This window comes from Porites lutea, chromosome 4 (genome assembly GCF_958299795.1).
Source record: "Porites lutea chromosome 4, jaPorLute2.1, whole genome shotgun sequence".
Classification (NCBI taxonomy): Eukaryota; Metazoa; Cnidaria; class Anthozoa; order Scleractinia; family Poritidae; genus Porites; species Porites lutea.
Window position 1 is genome coordinate 26,756,804 of NC_133204.1, and position 24,752 is coordinate 26,781,555.

At 42.1% G+C, this 24,752-nt stretch overlaps 2 long non-coding RNA genes and 19 other non-coding genes across 21 annotated transcripts; 20 read left to right on the forward strand and 1 right to left on the reverse strand.

Annotated features, from left to right (window-relative positions):
* The first annotated feature begins 1,910 nt into the window (after nucleotides 1–1,910).
* LOC140936091 (5S ribosomal RNA) lies at nucleotides 1,911–2,029 on the forward strand. Its single transcript, XR_012165313.1, has one exon. It is a non-coding gene; the product is annotated as a 5S ribosomal RNA (ribosomal RNA).
* Nucleotides 2,030–6,801: 4,772 nt separating this feature from the next.
* LOC140936093 (5S ribosomal RNA) lies at nucleotides 6,802–6,920 on the forward strand. Its single transcript, XR_012165315.1, has one exon. It is a non-coding gene; the product is annotated as a 5S ribosomal RNA (ribosomal RNA).
* A 1,636-nt stretch (nucleotides 6,921–8,556) lies between these two features.
* On the forward strand, nucleotides 8,557–11,051 carry LOC140935193 (uncharacterized). Its single transcript, XR_012165174.1, has 2 exons — nucleotides 8,557–8,703; nucleotides 10,619–11,051. It is a non-coding gene; the product is annotated as an uncharacterized lncRNA (long non-coding RNA).
* Nucleotides 10,883–12,318, reverse strand: LOC140935194 (uncharacterized). Its single transcript, XR_012165175.1, has 2 exons — nucleotides 12,255–12,318; nucleotides 10,883–11,241 (listed from the first exon to the last, which is right to left on the reverse strand). It is a non-coding gene; the product is annotated as an uncharacterized lncRNA (long non-coding RNA).
* A 3,625-nt stretch (nucleotides 12,319–15,943) lies between these two features.
* LOC140936095 (5S ribosomal RNA) lies at nucleotides 15,944–16,062 on the forward strand. The gene has a single exon (XR_012165317.1). It is a non-coding gene; the product is annotated as a 5S ribosomal RNA (ribosomal RNA).
* A 413-nt stretch (nucleotides 16,063–16,475) lies between these two features.
* On the forward strand, nucleotides 16,476–16,594 carry LOC140936084 (5S ribosomal RNA). Its single transcript, XR_012165307.1, has one exon. It is a non-coding gene; the product is annotated as a 5S ribosomal RNA (ribosomal RNA).
* A 413-nt stretch (nucleotides 16,595–17,007) lies between these two features.
* Nucleotides 17,008–17,126, forward strand: LOC140936085 (5S ribosomal RNA). The gene has a single exon (XR_012165308.1). It is a non-coding gene; the product is annotated as a 5S ribosomal RNA (ribosomal RNA).
* A 414-nt stretch (nucleotides 17,127–17,540) lies between these two features.
* Nucleotides 17,541–17,659, forward strand: LOC140936096 (5S ribosomal RNA). The gene has a single exon (XR_012165318.1). It is a non-coding gene; the product is annotated as a 5S ribosomal RNA (ribosomal RNA).
* Nucleotides 17,660–18,072: 413 nt separating this feature from the next.
* LOC140936097 (5S ribosomal RNA) lies at nucleotides 18,073–18,191 on the forward strand. The gene has a single exon (XR_012165319.1). It is a non-coding gene; the product is annotated as a 5S ribosomal RNA (ribosomal RNA).
* Nucleotides 18,192–18,605: 414 nt separating this feature from the next.
* Nucleotides 18,606–18,724, forward strand: LOC140936098 (5S ribosomal RNA). Its single transcript, XR_012165320.1, has one exon. It is a non-coding gene; the product is annotated as a 5S ribosomal RNA (ribosomal RNA).
* A 414-nt stretch (nucleotides 18,725–19,138) lies between these two features.
* LOC140936099 (5S ribosomal RNA) lies at nucleotides 19,139–19,257 on the forward strand. Its single transcript, XR_012165321.1, has one exon. It is a non-coding gene; the product is annotated as a 5S ribosomal RNA (ribosomal RNA).
* Nucleotides 19,258–19,671: 414 nt separating this feature from the next.
* Nucleotides 19,672–19,790, forward strand: LOC140936100 (5S ribosomal RNA). Its single transcript, XR_012165322.1, has one exon. It is a non-coding gene; the product is annotated as a 5S ribosomal RNA (ribosomal RNA).
* A 414-nt stretch (nucleotides 19,791–20,204) lies between these two features.
* On the forward strand, nucleotides 20,205–20,323 carry LOC140936101 (5S ribosomal RNA). The gene has a single exon (XR_012165323.1). It is a non-coding gene; the product is annotated as a 5S ribosomal RNA (ribosomal RNA).
* A 414-nt stretch (nucleotides 20,324–20,737) lies between these two features.
* On the forward strand, nucleotides 20,738–20,856 carry LOC140936087 (5S ribosomal RNA). The gene has a single exon (XR_012165310.1). It is a non-coding gene; the product is annotated as a 5S ribosomal RNA (ribosomal RNA).
* A 414-nt stretch (nucleotides 20,857–21,270) lies between these two features.
* LOC140936103 (5S ribosomal RNA) lies at nucleotides 21,271–21,389 on the forward strand. Its single transcript, XR_012165325.1, has one exon. It is a non-coding gene; the product is annotated as a 5S ribosomal RNA (ribosomal RNA).
* A 414-nt stretch (nucleotides 21,390–21,803) lies between these two features.
* LOC140936088 (5S ribosomal RNA) lies at nucleotides 21,804–21,922 on the forward strand. The gene has a single exon (XR_012165311.1). It is a non-coding gene; the product is annotated as a 5S ribosomal RNA (ribosomal RNA).
* A 414-nt stretch (nucleotides 21,923–22,336) lies between these two features.
* Nucleotides 22,337–22,455, forward strand: LOC140936104 (5S ribosomal RNA). Its single transcript, XR_012165326.1, has one exon. It is a non-coding gene; the product is annotated as a 5S ribosomal RNA (ribosomal RNA).
* Nucleotides 22,456–22,868: 413 nt separating this feature from the next.
* LOC140936102 (5S ribosomal RNA) lies at nucleotides 22,869–22,987 on the forward strand. Its single transcript, XR_012165324.1, has one exon. It is a non-coding gene; the product is annotated as a 5S ribosomal RNA (ribosomal RNA).
* Nucleotides 22,988–23,400: 413 nt separating this feature from the next.
* On the forward strand, nucleotides 23,401–23,519 carry LOC140936105 (5S ribosomal RNA). Its single transcript, XR_012165327.1, has one exon. It is a non-coding gene; the product is annotated as a 5S ribosomal RNA (ribosomal RNA).
* A 414-nt stretch (nucleotides 23,520–23,933) lies between these two features.
* Nucleotides 23,934–24,052, forward strand: LOC140936107 (5S ribosomal RNA). Its single transcript, XR_012165328.1, has one exon. It is a non-coding gene; the product is annotated as a 5S ribosomal RNA (ribosomal RNA).
* A 413-nt stretch (nucleotides 24,053–24,465) lies between these two features.
* LOC140936108 (5S ribosomal RNA) lies at nucleotides 24,466–24,584 on the forward strand. The gene has a single exon (XR_012165329.1). It is a non-coding gene; the product is annotated as a 5S ribosomal RNA (ribosomal RNA).
* Nucleotides 24,585–24,752: the final 168 nt, after the last annotated feature.

The window sequence follows — 24,752 nt, forward strand, 5'->3', positions numbered from 1 at the left end:
CAACAGTGCTTCCTTCCTGATGGACCAACTACCTCACAAGATCAATACTGAGCAGTCCAACAGACTCGAGGAAATTTTACAGCAAATGGACCCTTCGCTACTACAAGGCTACAAAAAGTTTATACATGAAGTTATTATACAGGGCATCAGCTATCACAATCTTACGTTTGACGCTTTAAACTGTTCTTTATTTGACTTCAACAAAGAAGTGATGAATGACATTGTTCAAAAAGCTATTTCTTACTACGAGATGCATGCACCAGAAAAGATCAAGTCCTATGGGAATTGAACATGCCTGGGCAATGATGTCATACATCTTCTATAAAGCTCACGTTAAGCTCAACTCATCATAAACATAATACAATGGCTTTCACTGTAATCTCTGGCGGCGCAAATGGTGTGGATTTAGAAGCAGAAAAGTTAGCAAGACACTATGGTTTACCAGTGCATGTCCTCATACCTCCTTGCCATCCGAGAAAAGCCTCCATACAACCCTTAACTCATCAACATTTAGCTGAAGCGATTCCTATCACAACTAAAGTGGCTTTTCGTCTCAACAAACAGTTAACCAACCCGATCAGTTTACAGTATATACATCGAAATTATCATGTGGTAAAACAAGCTGACATGGTGCTGGCGTTTACCTGTTTTGAACCAGAAAAAAATGTTTGCATGGGCGGAACAGGTTGGGCCGTGGAAATGTGTAAAGTCCTCAACAAAGTCTTGTATGTGTATGATGTGGAGCGGAACGTGTGGTTGTGGTATAATCCTAAGCAAGATATGTTTTACGTCTGTGATCAGATGTCAGAAGAACAGTACGCTATACCTACACTCGTGAAGAAAACTGCCATCATTGGAATGAGAAACATCTACGATTACCCTGAGGCTCTTTTCGAATTGCAAGAGACTTTTAAACGTAGTTTACATTTACCAAAACAAGAAGACAAGGATGTAAAGGAACTTTGTAACCCATTTAAATTTTTAACTATTTTATAAGGTTTTCTTCATAAGGTAAAATGATTTTTAATTGCGATCGCCATCAAACGTCTTTGTTCCAATGGATCTGAGAGTTCTTTCTGAATGTGTCGCATCATAGACTCACAGTTTAAGATTTCTCTGACTGCTTGAGTGTTTTTTAATCCCTTGCTTTTGCAGACTTTGGTCCAGCAGAACTAAAGACTGTAATGCTATGCATAATGAGGTGGGAATCATATCCACGCAAATTATGGAAGAATACAGGAATGTGTGTTGTACGCCGCTTGTTTAGGTTACATGAACTATGGGCCGCTCCGCGGTACTCCCCTGTGACATGATTGTGATCTCTCACTTTACACCATTTTTCTTCTTTCTCATAGAAATAAAATCACACTATTGTTAAACTTTAATTACAAGAAAAATAATAATAATAAAATAAACATTGCTCACCTGACTACTTTGTTGTGATTAACTCGGAAAGGGGCTGATAGTACAGTGGTTTAGTATCCCTGCTTGTCAGGCAGGTGACCCGGGTTCGATTCCCGGTCAGCTCGTTCTTTCTTAATCTTGCGATGCTAGAAGGGTTGGGAAAGACTTTTTTTCTTTACTTATAACCCTAATAAACATTTAAGACTAGTTTAAAAACGTTTTAGAACGTTTTTACACAAGATTCCGTACTGCGCATGCGTAGTACACTGCGCATGCGTACTGCGCAGAGGACAAAAATTCTGTACCACATGTCTAAGCCATTCCCTTTATCCACATATATCAGTTCACTTTTACATATTAATTAGTAACTAAGTTCCGAGTCCTCTCCGGGCGCCATCTTGAATTTTTAATTTGATTGACAACTTAGAACAATAGCCTTAAAACAATAGCGGCGGCGGCATCCTTTGAGACCACTACTGACGCCTAGTACTACTCTTGCTCCCGTCGTCTACGACCACACCACAGGGGAAAAACCGGTTCCCATCCGAACACCGAAGTAAAGTCCTGTCGGGCGGGTCTAGTACCTTGGCGGGGGACCACCTGGGAATAGCCCGTGTTGAAGACATCTCCTTTTGCTCTTCTCGCCAACTATTTTTCTTCTGTCTGCTCGCGAGCTTTACGTGATTGTTTTTTTTTTTCTCGTTTCTTGTTAGTGTTGTTTAAACTATCCTTAAAGACTAGCCAAAGGCACTGCAAATAACTCTGAACCAAACGAAGACAGGACAGCCCCTACAAAGATTGCCACACTCCCTAGTGTAGTTTCCTCTTTTCCACAAGGTCCATCCTTAGCATGGAATTGAAACTGTGATTCAGATTATTAACGCCATGAGCTTTTTATAGAGGAAAACATTTCACCACAGTTCTGTTGTCAAACTATTTCCACTGGTTGCAGACGTCAGGGTTGGCCACTCAGTCCAGTACAGAAGCAAGAAGACGGAACTCAACTATTTGATCTTACCTTTCGGCCGCTTGCTCTCGTCGTCTACGACCACACCACAGGGGAAAAACCGGTTCCCACGTGCTCCGAGAATTAGTTCTGTTTTTGTGGTTATTGTTGACGACATTGTGTGGAATTTATTTCCAGTCAGTTCCTAAGACACTACTCGAGATTTATTTGTGTTTTTTGGATTGAAATCTGTGCTGAACGTTTATTTTGAAGGAGCAGTTTCGTTTACTTCAGGAAGGCCAAGATGGCCGACCGGAAGGTTCGAAGTGTTACCTTTAAGATGCCGTTTAATATGACCCCGAAGGAGTTAAAAGAAGCTATTGATGGATCTATTGAATCAAATGTGACTGTTTTCCAAGATTTGGGAAATAGAGAATATTTAATCGAGGTTTCAAATCAACGGGATGCAGAGGCGCTGGTAGACGAAGGATTTGACTTCGAGGACACCCACGTTTCGTGTCATCCACCACACGGCAAGCTCACTAATGTTAGCATTTTAAATCTGCGTTCCTATATCGAGGATGATGAAATCAAAAAGGTCCTCAACCAGTATGGCGAGGTAAAGGGGGATGTTATCCATTTAAAATATAAAGCTGACCATGCTTTTGCCGGATTGGAGAATGGCAATCGTTTAGTAAAGATGGTGTTAGAGAAGAGATCTATTCCATATTCACTACGAATCGGCGGTGAATGGTGTCGAGTTATTCACAACGATCAACAACCTGTCTGCAGTGAATGCAAGGAGCTTGGGCATACTCGCAAAAGATGCCCTGAGATCATTTGTCGCATTTGCAAAGGAAAAGGGCACATGTCCTATAATTGCGATCGAAGGAACAACCGTGATGAGGTTGAACAACACATGGGCGATCAAAATAAAACTTCGACTAATTCTGAAAATACGGCACCAGCGGAGAATGTGCCTGTCCCTACGCCTACCAACGATGCAGCTAATGCGAATTCGAATGAAGAAATTGACGAGAATAATATTAATGGAGAATCTACTAATGATATTGCTGATCACGGAAATTTGGAAGAGATGGAAATCGAAAAACGAGCGCAAGGATGTAAGAGGCAACTCGCAGTGGATTCCTCAGATTCTGATAACAAAGCACCACCTCGCCGACAGCGGTTGAATCCTGCCCCGAATGTGAAAAATAGTGGAAAGCAACGGGATAAATCAACGACTGGCAAAACAACAACATGAATATATCTCTATCAAGATTCATGATGGCTTGGTTGATTATATCCTTATTATATATTACAACCCTAATGACTATTGTTGCAAGTATAAACTGCCAAGGGCTTAGTTCTGCGGATCGACGAAAAACAGCTTTTTCTTTTTTCACCCGCAGCAGATTTGTTATTATATTTTTGCAAGAAACTCACTGGACGGCTGATATGGAAATTGAACTACAACGCGACTGGCAAGGTCACGTTTCCTGCACCCACGGGACAAATTCCGCGAGGGGCGTTGCGATTTTAATTAGCTCGCGCCTAGATTACAAAGTTAAAGAGACAAAAAGAGACAATGAAGGTCGTGTTTTGAATCTTGTAATTGAAATGGATGAACAAACGATAAACTTAGTGAATGTTTACGCTCCCAACACCGACACTGAACGGCGGACTTTTTTCTTGAATTTAGAGCCTTATATTTCAAAGGAATATGAAAACATAATCGGGGGTGATTTTAACTCTGTTATGGACAACAGACTGGATAAACTTGGTGGAGATCCAAATTCTCGACAAGCTGCAACTTATTTTCTGCGTACGTTTAATGAGCGTTACGATCTATGCGATATTTGGAGGGAACGACACAAGGATGAGCGGAATTATACGTGGATTGGCCGTATGACTTCTAACCATTTATTCATTCGCACAAGAATTGATTTTTTCCTTACTAGCCGCGTGTTGAACCAATTTATTACCGCAGTGGATATTAAACCTTACGCACATTCCGATCATGATTGTATAACGCTGGCAATTAATTTTGATAAGATTCATCGTGGACCTGGCTTCTGGCACTTAAATAATGATTTGCTTACTGACGTTGTATTCCAGATAGAGATTGAGCAGTTTTGGACCGGTTGGCAGGAAGAATTTAAAAACTTTTCTGATCCTCTCAAATGGTGGGATAAAGCCAAACAAAACTTTAAGATTATAGCCATCAGACAAGCCAAGATCAGGGGTAAATTGCTTCGCCACGAACGTTTTCAGTTAGAGAATAAATAAGTACATTTGCAAGAGCGAGCGAAGAATGGCACGACACAGGATATAGAAAAATACCTCCTTACGAAAGAAAAGCTTAAGGAGTTAGATTTGAAAGACCTGGAGGCTACCAAAATACGTGCAAAAGCTCAATTTATGGAGGAAGGAGAAAAAAGTACGCGTTACTTTTTTTCTTTGGAGAAGAGTCGTCAAGCGAATCAGACAATTCGTGTACTGACTAAAGATAATCTAGATACCGTCACCGAGACAAGAGATCTACTTTCTGAGACTCGTGCTTTCTATAAAAAACTTTATTCAGCCGAGCCATGTGATGAAAATGCACAGGAGACCTTCTTTAATGCTACGATTCCGAATTTGCCAGAGGACGCGCGTAATTCGTGTGAGGGAGAACTGACGGAGGAGGAATTGCGTATTGATGGCGACATTCCTGCGTTTCATCGAGAACTACTAATGGCATGGTACAGGCATAAGGAATGCCACACCCGTACCCAGATCCCTGATTTGATCACAGATGTCCTTAATGAGCCATTATTCCTTAATGATTTGATTACTTCTCAGGAAAAGCCTCTTCTATACACGGACTGGATTGCAGCAGGTATCACTCGTGTTAAGGACATCTGTTACGAAGCGGTCCCCGGGTTCTTACCTCCTGAGGCCATTCACGAGATATTAACTGATAGTAAGCCTCACGCCTTATCGAGAGCAATACGGGAGTATCGGGACCTCCTGGCCGCGATCCCCAAGCAGTGGCTTCACCTAATAAATGCAAATCACTCACGACAGCTACCCATACTACAGCCTTGTTTTGTAATTAACACCTTGAGTCCCGGAAGCACCCCACCTGACCTGCTAGCGTGCAAGACACGTACCTTCTATCATCACCTTCATCAGCTACAGAAGCCAACGATCCCTGCGATAGATAAGTGGAAAGAAATACTACAACCTGCGCCCGATTTCAGCACGAAGCAATGGAAAACGCTATACTCGCCCCTAATTTCTAACAAACAAGGCGATATTAATTGGAAGGTTGCACATCGGGTGCTACCGACAGCCCTCTCGTTGAATAGAATGAATGTGTACAACTCGTCTGTCTGTCATCGCTGTGGCGTTACGGACACCATCGAAAATGCTTTAATTGATTGCCCTATTATTGATGAATTCTGGACGAAAGTTCAACCCTTAATTGACAAGATTGCGAATAACAACCTACCTTTAACTGTCGGACTTAAAGTATTGGGCAAAGTCCCAAAAACTAGTGACTTATTTAGTAAGAAGCATACTGATTTAATTAACTGGATCTTAACCATAAGCAGGTGTGCAATTCACAAATCAGCTGTTTACCACAGAGTTCGTAACCAGACCGTACCACCCGAGGCCATCTTTGGCTCGATTGTCAAGTCACATCTGCGTGAACAGTTCAAGTTGTATGTACAACGCGGAACTCTATTTTACTTTCCTTTTGACTGGTGTTTAGGCGAAGCTCTCGCGAAAGTTGAAAATAATCAATTAGTGTTCACAATCTAACTGTAAAACAAGGTGTGAATTAGAATTCAACGTCATGAAAATACGCATGTAAAGTAGCAAGTAGATATACACGTTAATGATTATTTTAATTTGTAAATAAAAAGCTCCACGGAGCCTTTTTAGAGAAAAAAAAAACCGGTTCCCATCCGAACACCGAAGTAAAGTCCTGTCGGGCGGGTCTAGTACCTTGGCGGGGGACCACCTGGGAATAGCCCGTGTTGTAGACATCTCCTTTTGCTCTTCTCGCCAACTATTTTTCTTCTGTCTGCTCGCGAGCTTTACGTGATTGTTTTTTTTTTCTCGTTTCTTGTTAGTGTTGTTTAGACTATCCTAAAAGACTAGCCAAAGGCACTGCAAATAACTCTGAACCAAACGAAGACAGGACAGCCCCTACAAAGATTGCCACACTACCTAGTGTAGTTTCCTCTTTTCCACAAGGTCCATCCTTAGCATGGAATTGAAACTGTGATTCAGATTATTAACGCCATGAGCTTTTTATAGAGGAAAACATTTCACCGCAGTTCTGTTGTCAAACTATTTCCACTGGTTGCAGACGTCAGGGTTGGCCACTCAGTCCAGTACAGAAGCAAGAAGACGGAACTCAACTATTTGATCTTACCTTTCGGCCGCTTGCTCTCGTCGTCTACGACCACACCACAGGGGAAAAACCGGTTCCCATCCGAACACCGAAGTAAAGTCCTGTCGGGCGGGTCTAGTACCTTGGCGGGGGACCACCTGGGAATAGCCCGTGTTGTAGACATCTTTTTTTGCTCTTCTCGCCAACTATTTTTCTTCTGTCTGCTCGCGAGCTTTACGTGATTGTTTTTTTTTCTTGTTTCTTGTTAGTGTTGTTTAAACTATCCTAAAAGACTAGCCAAAGGCACTGCAAATAACTCTGAACCAAACGAAGCACTTATGTCCAGAAATGCATGCAATGGCGGAAATGGCGAAACTGGCGAAAAATCGCCAGCTGCTGGCGATTTGAATTGGATGCCAAAAGTGGCCCCTTGGAGGCTGGCGATTTTGGCGAAAATGGTGATTTTGGCGAAATTGGCAATTTTGGCAAAAATCACCAGAGGGCTGGCGATATGTGGCAAAATATTCAAATTGGATTTCCAGAAATGCATGCAATGGTGAAAATGGTGAAACTGGCGAAAAATCGCCAGCCGCTGGCGATTTGAATTGGATGCCAAAAGTGGCCCCTTGGAGGCTTGCGATTTTGGCGAAAATGGCGAAATTGGCGATTTTGGCAAAAACCACCATGCATGCAATGGCGAAACTGGCGAAAAATCACCAGCCTCTGGTGATTTGAATTGGATGCCAAAAGTGGCCCCTTCAAAGTAGATAACTAGAGAGGTCCTTATAACTGTGAGGCAACAGTACTAAAAAAAAGTTCAAATTACTTGCCTAATAAGAGGCCCCAATAACTGTGAGGCAACATTTATCAAATACAACTGAATCAAATATATGACAAAACAGCTTTACCTAACTGTCAAACAACATTATTTTATCAAATACAACTGAATCAAATATATCTGAAAACAACAAATGGAAGTCGTTTCAGTTAAGCTAATATGTATTTGTGCCATGTACTTCACAGGTTAAGTAAACATTTCCTTACTTTCGATGTCGCTTGACTTACCAAAAGTGATGTGATGATATCACACTAGCATCATTTGCTTTTGTATGGTTCATTCCTTTCAAAGACTTACAAGTCCACTAATTACTCAAGGAGAGAACTACCAAGTCCTTTAAATCTTAATAATTCCTTGCCATGGACACTCTAACTTTTGAGGTTCCATGTAGACCTTAACAATCCTCACTGGTTACAATTCTCTTCACATTGGTTCCATTAAATTGTGAGGCAGCCTTAAATGAAAAGCGATTGCAAAACGCATGGTTCCTGGCTAAAAGATGCTTTCACGGTAACCATTGTGTGCCCTTCATTCTTTTTTGGTTCTCCACTATACACATTATCTTCTTCCGTCGTTTTAAACTCTTCACTTTCTTCTCGCACTTACTTGTTTTGCTCTTTAGAGAAACGGTCCCCTAAAAGTAACGAAAGCCGAAAAGTCCAGCAGCTTGTATGCGCCATTTTGAAATGTGTGAATTCACTTATTTCCAATTTATGTAAACCTGAACGAAATGTCACTTGTGCCCAATACTTCACCGCATTTATTGAACATAAACATTGGATTAGGCTCGATTTCCGCCGTCTCCCGGGTCCGGTCTTGATCCTCCCCGAAGAGAGACCTTCGGGGGGATGAGTGCGGGCTCATTTTCCCGAACAGCGGCTGGTAATCGAGCCTAACATTGGATCAAAGCAGGGGGGGGGTGGTGAACTTGGTAGTTTGTTTGTCCGGACGATCTTGGCCATCGTGACGTCACGAGGAGAGAAGCGCGCAACTTCGAGGAGTTTTCGAAAATGGCGCCGTTGCCATTTCCAAATGCTACTTTTAAAGTTGGTTTTCCTGGATATTGACGCTCCAAAATGGTTTTTGTCACGGTAGGATAGTGCAGTTCTAACATCTCTTTCCGAGAAGGTGAGTGAAATGTGTATTAATCAGAAAAATAACGCGTATGAGAGCTGTAAACAGTTTCGGTCAATTTCGTCGAGTGGAATAATGTGCCTCAAAAGTTTGCATGTTCGCACAGTAATATCGCATTTTCTCGAAATCGGTGAGGTGTTGAACATCGAAACTTGGCATAAGGGTGGGTTACTTCTATTGGAAAGCATTGTCTCTGAAGTTAATTGAGATAAACTAGCAGAAAAAATGATCAGTCCATTCGAGTGTACCAGCGTAGCCGCTATTAAAGGTACAGTCCCAGAACTGATGCAATTGTATTCATTACTTTGCTGTTATCTCCAATAATGCCAATAGTACCACCTATTCAAGCTGTCTTTCCGGGATAAGTAAACTTTAAAGTAGTTTCTGTTAGAGGGAAAGTATAGTTGCAACAGCTCTTTCCGAGAAGGAGAGTTAATTGTATTATATTCTGTTGATAATTACCTCGTAAACAATTTAAGCCAATTTTTTCAAGTGGAATATTTGTCGCAGAAATTTGCATGATCGCATATTAACATCGCATGTTTTAGAAAATCGTTTTGGTGTGGAAATTCGAAGGAATATATATATTTTTTAACACTTGAAGGTTGTACCATCTTGTTGAAGCAAAGGATATTTCTCTGTAATACCTTTAAGCTTACATTCATAAATAACAAAAAAAATTAATAAGATTTATATACAGCCCCAAACATGTACATCTGTTATGCATGAAGCAATTTCATATCGTTCCACATCAACAGTTAGTGCGAATGGAGTCAAACATGTACTTTGAACACCTCAGAGAATGCTGTAGTGCCCACTTGATACAAAGTTTCTTCCTACTACATACAGGTTTCGATAGAAAATGTCATATGAGACAGACCTGCCAACTGTCACCATTCTGCCGTGAGTCTCACGATTTTTTAACTTTTCTCACGGTCTCATGACAAGACTCCCAATCTCATGATTTTCTGGGAAATATTCTAAATTGAAATATTACCTTGTTGAATAAAAACATCAATCTTTGACTATTTTAACCATGAAGTTGTCTTAGCCGAAAGAAATGACTCTGCTGTATGTTTTGTCACAGTGATAACCTATTTTCTGGCCTCTTAAAGTCATCAAAGAAAAAGTGGCATCTAATTTGTTACATAACGGACCACACTAAAGGAAGGTTATATTAAAATAAACAGTTGATTCCCCTAATGGAAAAGGGGTCGTTTAATTTTGATCGGGAAAAAATAGAATCTCACTAGTTTTTGTAGAATCTCCCAATTTTTTTTTCATGAGTCTAAAGATTTTCCTTTATCAGGGGTTGGCAGGTCTGTATGAGGAGCTAAGTACCATTCAAATAAAAGGCAGAAACATTTGGAATACTCCCAGAGATATGATGATATACATTTGCATTAATATCTTTATTTGTGTGGAGCAAATTGTACCTCAAATTTTAAGATATCAAATGAGTAAAACAAGCTTTATACAAACAAAAATGAAATGAGAAAGTACTGTAACTCATTTATATAATTTACAGAAGTCCCTTGGTGACACTAGCCAAGTGCTGATAGGGCAAGACTCCCAATCTCATGGTTTTCTGGGAAAGCAAAAGGCATCTTAAAATAACAAGAGGCACATAGGGCTCAGCCGAATGGTACCATAATGACGTCAAAACGTATGGAAACAGGCCTTTTCTCCGAAACTCGCCCCATTCGCCTATGGCTATTTTTATTTGCGTTTACCCTACCTCACCTCCCCTCCCCGTACCTGATGAAACAAGGCTTTCAACAGTTTGTTGAGATAGGATGCTTTATGTTTTAAAGGATGAGCTGAACATATTTTATTATCGTATAGACGGGGGTAAGATAAGTTAACAATAATAGACAGATTATTATAGGTGGGTTACTCATTTTTACAGCTATCCCTGGAAGAAGAAATAGAAGTAAGGAGCTGACTGGCAGCCACTGAGATTGAGGAGAGGAGAAAGGAAATTGAAAGAGAAGAGAAAGACTTGAAAGGAAAAGAAGAAAGGTTAAGACAAAAAGCAAAAGAAATTAAAAACACAGTAATAGAGGCCAAGCCGGTAGCTGCCTAACTGCAACTAATGGCAGGGCAGCTAGACAGCTTGGCTAACTAAATTCTACAAGACACCAAAAAGTTAAAGAAGAAGTAAAAGAAAAACACCAGTGTAAGAAAATTTTATTGATAACAAACCGTTTCTTTTAATCAAAGTCAATCTGCAAAGTTTTTAAATGTAAACAAGTCTAAGTCAGACCTGTTATGCAAGAAAGAAAACACATTTGTTCAGTATATAAAATATAAAAGGAAACTGGTTCTTCTAATTTCTTGTATCCTGTATGGTCTCTTCTTGCTCCATGGAATCCACTCCATCTACCATCCTCCACTTCCCGCACCGCACTACTCTCTTTGTGGAATCTATTATACTAGATCTTTACAGACATCCAGTAAGCAGCACCTCCTCTATCATACACTGCATGTTTTTTCTCATCATCTACAGAGTATTCCCAACCAAGGAAGCACCTAATTATAAAATCAGTCAGATTAAAAGAGATTATTATATATACAAAAGTCAAAACAAAATAAATAAATAAAGGCAATATTATCACTTAAAATCCCAGACATTATAATGGTTTTCCTCACCTACTCCCTAAACTTCACATTAATATAGGTGAGTTAAACCACAAACACCACACCCCCCCCCCCCACCCAAGCAATGGTAAAAAAATGTCTCCCTTGAATTATAAATTTTTGTAACTTCAAGCAACCTATCAGGATAATCCAAAGACTGATTTGTAATCTTAAACCAACAGCTAAAAGGCAAGGCTATGTGAAATATATTAGCAGAGACAGTACAACAGCAAATTTTAAAGAGGGGCTTTAGAGCTATTATAATGGGCCACCTATAGTCATGGAACGATTGGGTCTTTACTAAGTTAGGCCTACTGAGAAATTACCGCAAGGCTACATCAGCTGGGTGATAAAACTGTACAAGCTGGGTGATAAAACTGTACGAGCAGGCCCCGAAGATTGTTGGACCTGGACAGTGTCACTTGATGTAACTGACAATAGCATGGAGTCCAAGTAAGTTAAAAAGAATCAATGATTGAAAATTAAACTGATGCCCCTGCACTCCCACTTCCAGTAGATTCCCTGCCTTGACATTACCTAATAAACATACATTGATACTCGTGTCATTTTCTGAACTCGCGTAGTTATTGAACTATATTGTCGTTCTTGAACTTTGGTGTCTTTATTGAACTACACAAAAAGGAAAACCGAAAAAATGTATCATTAAAAAAGTATCTTTTTATATTGTAAAAGTGTGAGAAGGGTGATGATATTCATTGCATGAAAATCCTGCAATTTTTAATATCCTTAGAAGTTTTTTTCTCCCTCATTTTTAAGATGCGGACGCCCGAGGAAACACATTTTCAATATTACACCATTGAAACGCTTACTAGTGTCCGTTTTCTTGGCTTTTTCTAGTTTTTTTCCTATTAACTCTGTAAAGCGATTAAGGCAAAGCTACATACCCATCCTTTCTACGGATCCTCCTCCTGGATTCTCTGCATAAAGTCCTAAAAATGTAGGTGTTGATCAAAAAGTTTAGCTCACGGCACTTTACCCCTGCGATAGATTCTATTTGACTATTTACAGGATAAAAACCATGTTTTCCTTTGTTTGTGGGGCGAAGAAGCAAAGAGAAAGGCAATGTGAACTTATTTCCATCATGAGCAATGAATGTTTTGACAAAATGATCGTAATTTATGGTGAAAATTTGCAATACGATAAGCTATAATAATATCCTTGGTTATCGCCCGACGATTTGATTCAATACGCTTTATTAACATTTTGATACGTTTGACTCAAACAGGAAATCCTTTCAAAACCCTTGAAGATTATAGCCCATATTCTATGAAAAAAAAAAACACTTGCTTCTTACATTTGTTTAGTTTTAATGAATTGTTTACACAATTTGATAGTCTAGTATGAACATCATGACGCTATGTTTCGTGACCTGTCCACGCCACTTTCGCAATTTTTGTAAACATCCCTGAGGTTTGCGACTTTTATCCCACTGATCATTTTTGCTAACTTATTAGATGACTCACTTCTATCACTAACTGAAAGACCTATACCATATTAACGTCATTTGTTTTTCTCGAGACTGAGTTCTACTGGACTCTTTAGTAATGCGTCTCTAAAGACGCGCCGGTATGAGTTGTACCATCTGGTCGATCTCGGGAAGTTCTTGATTTTTTACGATGGAAATGCTCTTTCCTAGAATATATTGCAATTTTACTATATAGCATTGATAGATAAACACATACCTTCGGTCGTTTCATCGCAACGTCTCGACTTTTACCTCTTGAAACCACGAAACAATTTCGCTCGCTGAAACCATTTAAAGTTCCCGGGATAAATTTCTCGTGACGTCACGATGGCCAAGATCATCCGCCGCGCGATGCCTATAGGAGCGATTGACGAGTTCATCACCCCCCCCTGGATCAAAGTAATAACTTGTTTGTCTCTTTCATAAAACATATCCCATTCAAACTAATTCTGTATCTTTTCATCAACTAGATATATAAAAAGAGAGTGTACATGTTTGTCTCGTTCTTAAAAAATGTGTCCCATTATTGCTTTATGAGATGGGGCCAGAAATTTAGAAAATGTATTGTTTTTTTGCGCTGAGACCACCAAACCAATTCTCAGTACAATATGTGTTTCATTAAATTGCTAATGCTAATGCTCGTCGAAACACGTCACCCGGCCTTTTTACCTTCTATTTTAACAATTGCCTGAGAGTCCCTGTGAACGACATTAACCGTTTTGCTTACATAGAGTGACCACCAAAGTCGGCTGGGAATGACACTAATCGTTTCTACTTACATAAAGTAGTTATCCAAAATCGACTATTTCAAGATGGCCGCCGCGTCTATATAACAAATACTAAACCTTACACGTTCATGTTCTGTGAAACTGCAATGAACCACCTCGTTTATATATACTTGTACGATTGAACGCCATTATAACAAACAGGATGGATATACAAGGCAATACGGACCATCTAATTATCTGAATGCGTAGCCAAGAACCAACCTGGATTCCTCATAACATATAATGTTGAACTGTCGCTATTCAAACAATGCCTACAAGCCTGGAAAATTAAGGATATCTATCTTGGATTTTTTGGTAAGAAAGTTGCCATGAACATTACGAAGATACCATTTAGTGATAATCGAATACAACTCGTTGGCTATTCGATTTGAATTGAACAAGAAATTAGTTATAAGTGGTAATTCCCGACCAAACACTCTTGTCTGGGACGAATTTCAAATCACCTGAGGTTATCAATTAAAGGTAAAAGGATTAAAAACAGATTAATGACACTTAAGTTACAGTAACGTTGTCATTATTAGTATACAATTATACTACTGGAAACATTTTTATATTAATATGTGGTTAACTATTTGGCAATTAATAGCCATTTCAAAAGGGACCCTTTGCTATGTCATTTCAATTTGTCTTGACAAATTAGGTATTTCATCGAGTAATTGCCATTTCTGCCAAAACACGTTTTAAGAACAAGGCCAACATGCACTCTCTCTATATTTTTTTTTATTTGTGGTTGATGAAAAGATACAGAATTAGTGCGCGCCATTTTCGCCAAAATCGTCACTTTCCAAAGGGCCCCTTTGCCATCTCATTTGCATTTTTGTTTATAATTTGGCGATTTCGGCGATTAATCGCCATTTCCGCCATTTTCGCCAAATACGCCATTTTCGCCAATATCGCCATTTTCTGAAGGCCCCCTTTGCCATCTCATTTGAATTTTTGTTTACAGTTTGGCGATTTCGGAGATTAATCGCCATTTCTGCCATTTTCGCCAAATACGCCATTTTCCAAAGGGCCCCTTTGCCATCTCATTTGAATTTTTGTTTACAGTTTGGCGTGTTTGGCGATTAATTGCCATTTCTGCCATTTTCGCCAAATATGCCATTTTCGCCGAAATCGCCACTTTCCAAAGGGCCCCTTTGTCATCTCATTTGAATTTTTGTTGACAGTTTGGCGATTTTGGTGATTAAGCGCCATTTCTGCCATTTTCGTCAAATACGCCATTTTCGCTAATATTGCCACTTTCCAAAGGTCCCCTTTGCCATCTCATTTGAATTTTTGTTTATAGTTTGGCGATTTTGGCGATTAATTGCCATTTCTGCCATTTTCGCCAAATACGCCATTTTCGCCAAAATCGCCACTTTGCAAAGGGCCCCTTCGCCATCTCAATTGACTCTTTGTTTGTAGTTTGGCGATTTTGTCCATTAATTACCATTTCTTCCATTTTCGCTGAAATCGCCACTTTGCAAAGGGCCCCTTTGCCATCTCATTTGAATTTTTGTTTACAGTTTGGCAATTTTGGCGATTAATTGCCATTTCTGCCATTTTCGCCAAAAACGCCATTTTCGCCGAAATCGCCACTTTGCAAAGGGCCCCTTTGCCACCTCATTTGAATTTTTGTTTACAGTTTGGCGATTTTGGCGATTAACGCCATTTCTGCCATTTTCGCCAAATACGCCATTTACGCCGAAATCGCCACTTTGCAAAGGGCCCCTTTGCCATCTCATTTGAATTGTTGTTTATAGTTTGGCGATTTTGGCGATTAATTGCCATTTCTGCCATTTTCGCCAAATACGCCATTTTCGCCAAAATCGCCACTTTGCAAAGGGTCCCTTTGCCATCTCATTTGAATTTTTGTTTACAGTTTGGGGATTTTGGCGATTAAGCGCCATTTCTGCCATTTTCGCCAAATACGCCATTTTCGCCAAAATCGCCACTTTGTAAAGGGCCCCTTTGCCACCTCATTTGAATTTTGTTTATAGTTTGGCGATTTTGGCGATTAATTGCCATTTGTGCCATTTTCGCCAATACGTGCATTTCTGGACATATCTCAAACGAAGACAGGACAGCCCCTACAAAGATTGACACACTCCCTAGTGTAGTTTCCTCTTTTCCACAAGGTCCATCCTTAGCATGGAATTGAAACTGTGATTCAGATTATTAACGCCATGAGCTTTTTATAGAGGAAAACATTTCACCGCAGTTCTGTTGTCAAACTATTTCCACTGGTTGCAGACGTCAGGGTTGGCCACTCAGTCCAGTACAGAAGCAAGAAGACGGAACTCAACTATTTGATCTTACCTTTCGGCCGCTTGCTCTCGTCGTCTACGACCACACCACAGGGGAAAAACCGGTTCCCATCCGAACACCGAAGTAAAGTCCTGTCGGGCGGGTCTAGTACCTTGGCGGGGGACCACCTGGGAATAGCCCGTGTTGTAGACATCTCCTTTTGCTCTTCTCGCCAACTATTTTTCTTCTGTCTGCTCGCGAGCTTTACGTGATTGTTTTTTTTTCTCGTTTCTTGTTAGTGTTGTTTAAACTATCCTAAAAGACTAGCCAAAGGCACTGCAAATAACTCTGAACCAAACGAAGACAGGACAGCCCCTACAAAGATTGCCACACTCCCTAGTGTAGTTTCCTCTTTTCCACAAGGTCCATCCTTAGCATGGAATTGAAACTGTGATTCAGATTATTAACGCCATGAGCTTTTTATAGAGGAAAACATTTCACCGCAGTTCTGTTGTCAAACTATTTCCACTGGTTGCAGACGTCAGGGTTGGCCACTCAGTCTAGTACAGAAGCAAGAAGACGGAACTCAACTATTTGATCTTACCTTTCGGCCGCTGGCTCTCGTCGTCTACGACCACACCACCGGAGAAAAACCGGTTCCCATCCGAACACCGAAGTAAAGTCCTGTCGGGCGGGTCTAGTACCTTGGCGGGGGACCACCTGGGAATAGCCCGTGTTGTAGACATCTCCTTTTGCTCTTCTCGCCAACTATTTTTCTTCTGTCTGCTCGCGAGCTTTACGTGATTGTTTTTTTTTCTCGTTTCTTGTTAGTGTTGTTTAAACTATCCTAAAAGACTAGCCAAAGGCACTGCAAATAACTCTGAACCAAACGAAGACAGGACAGCCCCTACAAAGATTGCCACACTCCCTAGTGTAGTTTCCTCTTTTCCACAAGGTCCATCCTTAGCATGGAATTGAAACTGTGATTCAGATTATTAACGCCATGAGCTTTTTATAGAGGAAAACATTTCACCGCAGTTCTGTTGTCAAACTATTTCCACTGGTTGCAGACGTCAGGGTTGGCCACTCAGTCTAGTACAGAAGCAAGAAGACGGAACTCAACTATTTGATCTTACCTTTCGGCCGCTGGCTCTCGTCGTCTACGACCACACCACCGGAGAAAAACCGGTTCCCATCCGAACACCGAAGTAAAGTCCTGTCGGGCGGGTCTAGTACCTTGGCGGGGGACCACCTGGGAATAGCCCGTGTTGTAGACATCTCCTTTTGCTCTTCTCGCCAACTATTTTTCTTCTGTCTGCTCGCGAGCTTTACGTGATTGTTTTTTTTTTCTCGTTTCTTGTTAGTGTTGTTTAAACTATCCTAAAAGACTAGCCAAAGGCACTGCAAATAACTCTGAACCAAACGAAGACAGGACAGCCCCTACAAAGATTGACACACTCCCTAGTGTAGTTTCCTCTTTTCCACAAGGTCCATCCTTAGCATGGAATTGAAACTGTGATTCAGATTATTAACGCCATGAGCTTTTTATAGAGGAAAACATTTCACCGCAGTTCTGTTGTCAAACTATTTCCACTGGTTGCAGACGTCAGGGTTGGCCACTCAGTCCAGTACAGAAGCAAGAAGACGGAACTCAACTATTTGATCTTACCTTTCGGCCGCTTGCTCTCGTCGTCTACGACCACACCACAGGGGAAAAACCGGTTCCCATCCGAACACCGAAGTAAAGTCCTGTCGGGCGGGTCTAGTACCTTGGCGGGGGACCACCTGGGAATAGCCCGTGTTGTAGACATCTCCTTTTGCTCTTCTCGCCAACTATTTTTCTTCTGTCTGCTCGCGAGCTTTACGTGATTGTTTTTTTTTCTCGTTTCTTGTTAGTGTTGTTTAAACTATCCTAAAAGACTAGCCAAAGGCACTGCAAATAACTCTGAACCAAACGAAGACAGGACAGCCCCTACAAAGATTGCCACACTACCTAGTGTAGTTTCCTCTTTTCCACAAGGTCCATCCTTAGCATGGAATTGAAACTGTGATTCAGATTATTAACGCCATGAGCTTTTTATAGAGGAAAACATTTCACCGCAGTTCTGTTGTCAAACTATTTCCACTGGTTGCAGACGTCAGGGTTGGCCACTCAGTCCAGTACAGAAGCAAGAAGACGGAACTCAACTATTTGATCTTACCTTTCGGCCGCTTGCTCTCGTCGTCTACGACCACACCACAGGGGAAAAACCGGTTCCCATCCGAACACCGAAGTAAAGTCCTGTCGGGCGGGTCTAGTACCTTGGCGGGGGACCACCTGGGAATAGCCCGTGTTGTAGACATCTCCTTTTGCTCTTCTCGCCAACTATTTTTCTTCTGTCTGCTCGCGAGCTTTACGTGATTGTTTTTTTTTTCTCGTTTCTTGTTAGTGTTGTTTAAACTATCCTAAAAGACTAGCCAAAGGCACTGCAAATAACTCTGAACCAAACGAAGACAGGACAGCCCCTACAAAGATTGACACACTCCCTAGTGTAGTTTCCTCTTTTCCACAAGGTCCATCCTTAGCATGGAATTGAAACTGTGATTCAGATTATTAACGCCATGAGCTTTTTATAGAGGAAAACATTTCACCGCAGTTCTGTTGTCAAACTATTTCCACTGGTTGCAGACGTCAGGGTTGGCCACTCAGTCCAGTACAGAAGCGAGAAGACGGAACTCAACTATTTGATCTTACCTTTCGGCCGCTTGCTCTCGTCGTCTACGACCACACCACAGGGGAAAAACCGGTTCCCATCCGAACACCGAAGTAAAGTCCTGTCGGGCGGGTCTAGTACCTTGGCGGGGGACCACCTGGGAATAGCCCGTGTTGTAGACATCTCCTTTTGCTCTTCTCGCCAACTATTTTTCTTCTGTCTGCTCGCGAGCTTTACGTGATTGTTTTTTTTTTCTCGTTTCTTGTTAGTGTTGTTTAAACTATCCTAAAAGACTAGCCAAAGGCACTGCAAATAACTCTGAACCAAACGAAGACAGGACAGCCCCTACAAAGATTGACACACTCCCTAGTGTAGTTTCCTCTTTTCCACAAGGTCCATCCTTAGCATGGAATTGAAACTGTGATTCAGATTATTAACGCCATGAGCTTTTTATAGAGGAAAACATTTCACCGCAGTTCTGTTGTCAAACTATTTCCACTGGTTGCAGACGTCAGGGTTGGCCACTCAGTCCAGTACAGAAGCAAGAAGACGGAACTCAACTATTTGATCTTACCTTTCGGCCGCTTGCTCTCGTCGTCTACGACCACACCACAGGGGAAAAACCGGTTCCCATCCGAACACCGAAGTAAAGTCCTGTCGGGCGGGTCTAGTACCTTGGCGGGGGACCACCTGGGAATAGCCCGTGTTGTAGACATCTCCTTTTGCTCTTCTCGCCAACTATTTTTCTTCTGTCTGCTCGCGAGCTTTACGTGATTGTTTTTTTTTTCTCGTTTCTTGTTAGTGTTGTTTAAACTATCCTAAAAGACTAGCCAAAGGCACTGCAAATAACTCTGAACCAAACGAAGACAGGACAGCCCCTACAAAGATTGACACACTCCCTAGTGTAGTTTCCTCTTTTCCACAAGGTCCATCCTTAGCATGGAATTGAAACTGTGATTCAGATTATTAACGCCATGAGCTTTTTATAGAGGAAAACATTTCACCGCAGTTCTGTTGTCAAACTATTTCCACTGGTTGCAGACGTCAGGGTTGGCCACTCAGTCCAGTACAGAAGCGAGAAGACGGAACTCAACTATTTGATCTTACCTTTCGGCCGCTTGCTCTCGTCGTCTACGACCACACCACAGGGGAAAAACCGGTTCCCATCCGAACACCGAAGTAAAGTCCTGTCGGGCGGGTCTAGTACCTTGGCGGGGGACCACCTGGGAATAGCCCGTGTTGTAGACATCTCCTTTTGCTCTTCTCGCCAACTATTTTTCTTCTGTCTGCTCGCGAGCTTTACGTGATTGTTTTTTTTTTCTCGTTTCTTGTTAGTGGTGTTTAAACTATCCTAAAAGACTAGCCAAAGGCACTGCAAATAACTCTGAACCAAACGAAGACAGGACAGCCCCTACAAAGATTGACACACTCCCTAGTGTAGTTTCCTCTTTTCCACAAGGTCCATCCTTAGCATGGAATTGAAACTGTGATTCAGATTATTAACGCCATGAGCTTTTTATAGAGGAAAACATTTCACCACAGTTCTGTTGTCAAACTATTTCAACTGGTTGCAGACGTCAGGGTTGGCCACTCAGTCCCGTACAGAAGCAAGAAGACGGAACTCAACTATTTGATCTTACCTTTCGGCCGCTTGCTCTCGTCGTCTACGACCACACCACAGGGGAAAAACCGGTTCCCATCCGAACACCGAAGTAAAGTCCTGTCGGGCGGGTCTAGTACCTTGGCGGGGGACCACCTGGGAATAGCCCGTGTTGTAGACATCTCCTTTTGCTCTTCTCGCCAACTATTTTTCTTCTGTCTGCTCGCGAGCTTTACGTGATTGTTTTTTTTTTCTCGTTTCTTGTTAGTGTTGTTTAAACTATCCTAAAAGACTAGCCAAAGGCACTGCAAATAACTCTGAACCAAACGAAGACAGGACAGCCCCTACAAAGATTGCCACACTCCCTAGTGTAGTTTCCTCTTTTCCACAAGGTCCATCCTTAGCATGGAATTGAAACTGTGATTCAGATTATTAACGCCATGAGCTTTTTATAGAGGAAAACATTTCACCGCAGTTCTGTTGTCAAACTATTTCCACTGGTTGCAGACGTCAGGGTTGGCCACTCAGTCCAGTACAGAAGCAAGAAGACGGAACTCAACTATTTGATCTTACCTTTCGGCCGCTTGCTCTCGTCGTCTACGACCACACCACAGGGGAAAAACCGGTTCCCATCCGTACACCGAAGTAAAGTCCTGTCGGGCGGGTCTAGTACCTTGGCGGGGGACCACCTGGGAATAGCCCGTGTTGTAGACATCTCCTTTTGCTCTTCTCGCCAACTATTTTTCTTCTGTCTGCTCGCGAGCTTTACGTGATTGTTTTTTTTTTCTCGTTTCTTGTTAGTGTTGTTTAAACTATCCTAAAAGACTAGCCAAAGGCACTGCAAATAACTCTGAACCAAACGAAGACAGGACAGCCCCTACAAAGATTGACACACTCCCTAGTGTAGTTTCCTCTTTTCCACAAGGTCCATCCTTAGCATGGAATTGAAACTGTGATTCAGATTATTAACGCCATGAGCTTTTTATAGAGGAAAACATTTCACCACAGTTCTGTTGTCAAACTATTTCAACTGGTTGCAGACGTCAGGGTTGGCCACTCAGTCCCGTACAGAAGCAAGAAGACGGAACTCAACTATTTGATCTTACCTTTCGGCCGCTTGCTCTCGTCGTCTACGACCACACCACAGGGGAAAAACCGGTTCCCATCCGAACACCGAAGTAAAGTCCTGTCGGGCGGGTCTAGTACCTTGGCGGGGGACCACCTGGGAATAGCCCGTGTTGTAGACATCTCCTTTTGCTCTTCTCGCCAACTATTTTTCTTCTGTCTGCTCGCGAGCTTTACGTGATTGTTTTTTTTTTCTCGTTTCTTGTTAGTGTTGTTTAAACTATCCTAAAAGACTAGCCAAAGGCACTGCAAATAACTCTGAACCAAACGAAGACAGGACAGCCCCTACAAAGATTGCCACACTCCCTAGTGTAGTTTCCTCTTTTCCACAAGGTCCATCCTTAGCATGGAATTGAAACTGTGATTCACATTATTAACGCCATGAGCTTTTTATAGAGGAAAACATTTCACCGCAGTTCTGTTGTCAAACTATTTCCACTGGTTGCAGACGTCAGGGTTGGCCACTCAGTCCAGTACAGAAGCAAGAAGACGGAACTCAACTATTTGATCTTACCTTTCGGCCGCTTGCTCTCGTCGTCTACGACCACACCACAGGGGAAAAACCGGTTCCCATCCGTACACCGAAGTAAAGTCCTGTCGGGCGGGTCTAGTACCTTGGCGGGGGACCACCTGGGAATAGCCCGTGTTGTAGACATCTCCTTTTGCTCTTCTCGCCAACTATTTTTCTTCTGTCTGCTCGCGAGCTTTACGTGATTGTTTTTTTTTTCTCGTTTCTTGTTAGTGTTGTTTAAACTATCCTAAAAGACTAGCCAAAGGCACTGCAAATAACTCTGAACCAAACGAAGACAGGACAGCCCCTACAAAGATTGCCACACTACCTAGTGTAGTTTCCTCTTTTCCACAAGGTCCATCCTTAGCATGGAATTGAAACTGTGATTCAGATTATTAACGCCATGAGCTTTTTATAGAGGAAAACATTTCACCGCAGCTCTGTTGTCAAACTATTTCCACTGGTTGCAGACGTCAGGGTTGGCCACTCAGTCCAGTACAGAAGCAAGAAGACGGAACTCAAGTATTTGATCTTACCTTTCGGCCGCTTGCTCTCGTCGTCTACGACCACACCACAGGGGAAAAACCGGTTCCCATCCGAACACCGAAGTAAAGTCCTGTCGGGCGGGTCTAGTACCTTGGCGGGGGACCACCTGGGAATAGCCCGTGTTGTAGACATCTCCTTTTGCTCTTCTCGCCAACTATTTTTCTTCTGTCTGCTCGCGAGCTTTACGTGATTGTTTTTTTTTTCTCGTTTCTTGTTAGTGTTGTTTAAACTATCCTAAAAGACTAGCCAAAGGCACTGCAAATAACTCTGAACCAAACGAAGACAGGACAGCCCCTACAAAGATTGCCACACTCCCTAGTGTAGTTCCTCTTTTCCACAAGGTCCATCCTTAGCATGGAATTGAAACTGTGATTCAGATTATTAACGCCATGAGCTTTTTATAGAGGAAAACATTTCACCGCAGTTCTGTTGTCAAACTATTTCCACTGGTTGCAGACGTCAGGGTTGGCCACTCAGTCCAGTACAGAAGCAAGAAGACGGAACTCAACTATTTGATCTTACCTTTCGGCTGCTTGCTCTCGTCGTCTACGACCACACCACAGGGGAAAAACCGGTTCCCATCCGAACACCGAAGTAAAGTCCTGTCGGGCGGGTCTAGTACCTTGAAGGGAGACCACCTGGGAATAGCCCGTGTTGTAGACATCTCCTTTTGCTCTTCTCGCCAACTATTTTTCTTCTGTCTGCTCGCGAGCTTTACGTGATTGTTTTTTTTTCTCGTTTCTTGTTAGTGTTGTTTAAACTATCCTAAAAGACTAGCCAAAGGCACTGCAAATAACTCTGAACCAAACGAAGACAGGACAGCCCCTACAAAGATTGACACACTCCCTAGTGTAGTTTCCTCTTTTCCACAAGGTCCATCCTTAGCATGGAATTGAAACTGTGATTCAGATTATTAACGCCATGAGCTTTTTATAGAGGAAAACATTTCACCACAGTTCTGTTGTCAAACTATTTCCACTGGTTGCAGACGTCAGGGTTGGCCACTCAGTCCAGTACAGAAGCAAGAAGACGGAACTCAACTATTTGATCTTACCTTTCGGCCGCTTGCTCTCGTCGTCTACGACCACACCACAGGGGAAAAACCGGTTCCCATCCGAACACCGAAGTAAAGTCCTGTCGGGCGGGTCTAGTACCTTGGCGGGGGACCACCTGGGAATAGCCCGTGTTGTAGACATCTCCTTTTGCTCTTCTCGCCAACTATTTTTCTTCTGTCTGCTCGCGAGCTTTACGTGATTGTTTTCTTTTTCTCGTTTCTTGTTAGTGTTGTTTAAACTATCCTAAAAGACTAGCCAAAGGCACTGCAAATAACTCTGAACCAAACGAAGACAGGACAGCCCCTACAAAGATTGCCACACTCCCTAGTGTAGTTTCCTCTTTTCCACAAGGTCCATCCTTAGCATGGAATTGAAACTGTGATTGAGATTATTAACGCCATGAGCTTTTTATAGAGGAAAACATTTCACCGCAGTTCTGTTGTCAAACTATTTCCACTGGTTTCAGACGTCAGGGTTGGCCACTCAGTCCAGTACAGAAGCAAGAAGACGGAACTCAACTATTTGATCTTACCTTTCGGCCGCTTGCTCTCGTCGTCTACGACCACACCACAGGGGAAAAACCGGTTCCCATCCGAACACCGAAGTAAAGTCCTGTCGGGCGGGTCTAGTACCTTGGCGGGGGACCACCTGGGAATAGCCCGTGTTGTAGACATCTCCTTTTGCTCTTCTCGCCAACTATTTTTCTTCTGTCTGCTCGCGAGCTTTACGTGATTGTTTTTTTTTCTCGTTTCTTGTTAGTGTTGTTTAAACTATCCTAAAAGACTAGCCAAAGGCACTGCAAATAACTCTGAACCAAACGAAGACAGGACAGCCCCTACAAAGATTGCCACACTACCTAGTGTAGTTTCCTCTTTTCCACAAGGTCCATCCTTAGCATGGAATTGAAACTGTGATTCAGATTATTAACGCCATGAGCTTTTTATAGAGGAAAACATTTCACCGCAGTTCTGTTGTCAAACTATTTCCACTGGTTGCAGACGTCAGGGTTGGCCACTCAGTCCAGTACAGAAGCAAGAAGACGGAACTCAACTATTTGATCTTACCTTTCGGCCGCTTGCTCTCGTCGTCTACGACCACACCACAGGGGAAAAACCGGTTCCCATCCGAACACCGAAGTAAAGTCCTGTCGGGCGGGTCTAGTACCTTGGCGGGGGACCACCTGGGAATAGCCCGTGTTGTAGACATCTCCTTTTGCTCTTCTCGCCAACTATTTTTCTTCTGTCTGCTCGCGAGCTTTACGTGATTGTTTTTTTTTTCTCGTTTCTTGTTAGTGTTGTTTAAACTATCCTAAAAGACTAGCCAAAGGCACTGCAAATAACTCTGAACCAAACGAAGACAGGACAGCCCCTACA